Source organism: Myotis davidii, unplaced genomic scaffold, assembly GCF_000327345.1.
Source record: "Myotis davidii unplaced genomic scaffold, ASM32734v1 scaffold1330, whole genome shotgun sequence".
Classification (NCBI taxonomy): Eukaryota; Metazoa; Chordata; class Mammalia; order Chiroptera; family Vespertilionidae; genus Myotis; species Myotis davidii.
Genome location: NW_006283826.1, coordinates 909,711 through 911,158, shown reverse-complemented (window position 1 = coordinate 911,158; position 1,448 = coordinate 909,711).

Genomic DNA, 1,448 nt, shown 5'->3' with positions numbered 1-1,448 from the left:
GGTTTTGCACAGTGGATAGAGCATCGGCCTGCGGACTGAAGGGTCCTGGGTTCGAATCTGCTCAAGGGCATATGCCTGGGTTACAGGCTCGATCTCTGGTGGGGGGGCATGCAGTGCAGGAGGCAGCTGATCCATGATTCTCCCTCATCATTGATGTTTCTATCTCCCTCTTCCTCTCCCTTCTTCTCTGAAATAAAAAAAATTTTTTTTTTTTTTAAAGAGAGAAGCATTGTCTTCCCGGATCAAGCACCAAAATAAAAATAATCACCACCTAAGCCTTGTTTAGGAAAGACACAGCTACATATGTAAGGGCGCAGAAAGATTGGAAATACAAGGCCGCAAAAATATAAGCCAGGCAAATGCTGAGAGCAAGCTTGCACGACTGTTCCTATCCACCCAAAAAGACTTCCTGGCAAAAAGCCCTGTCAGAAAGAGAGGCTCCCAATACAATGTTAGAGTCTTAATTCACAGGAAGCACTAATTAATTTTAAACTTGTACACACTTAACATGTCCCCAGTCCACAATTACAGTGGAAGATTTCAACAGGCCTCTCTCAGTCCCCGAGAGCTGTATACACAGGAAGAACACGGAAGATTGGAAGAGCACAATTCACAGCTCAGATCTAATGGACATGCACCAACCCCACAATTAGAGGCTGTGTGGACTTTTACTTCCCCGGAGGGATGCGATTACTTACAGGGTGATGTTTGGAGGGCCTTTTGGGGGAACCTGGCAAATGTTTTTCCTTCATGAGCCTCAACATGTTTTTCCCCCCTGAAGGGAACAGGGAAGAGCTCCCCCAAAGTGATTGGTGGAGAGGAGGGTCATCTTAGCCACAGGCACACAGTTGATACCCAGCAGTCTCCGGGCACCATGCACCCCCACAGGGCGAACCCTGCTGCCTCGCCCCCGGGCACGGCCAGAAGCCATCCTGAGCGGCCCGTGGAGGCCAGGGTGTGGCCCTTTGGGGCCATCCTGCCCGAGTTCCCGGGACTGGCCTGGCCCAGGCTGTTTATGCTCTTCTGGCCCCACTCTGCTCAGCCACCAGGTCTTCAGCTGTTAGTGAGCACCTACTGTGTGCCAGGCCCGAGGCTGGGTTTTGGGGTCCCTGTCCCCTTGGAGCTCTGAGCCTCCGCCACCCCACCCCCCGTCTCTCAAATCAATCAATAAAAAAAAAAAATGAAGAAAAAAAATCACCTGGGAGGTGGGTGTCAAAACACAAATTGCTAGGCCCCACCCCAGAGTTTCAGACTCAGATTTGCACGTTCCCAGACGACCAACACCCGCTGCTTCAGGACCAACTTCGGGACCCACGGGACCAGATCCAGGACACAGTGTCCTGGTTCACAGGTCACATCTCCCTCAAGTGCTCTCCTCTCCCTCACAATCGGAAATGACCTCCATCGCAGCTTGGAATGATTGGTTTAAACCCCGCCTGCTCCTTCTG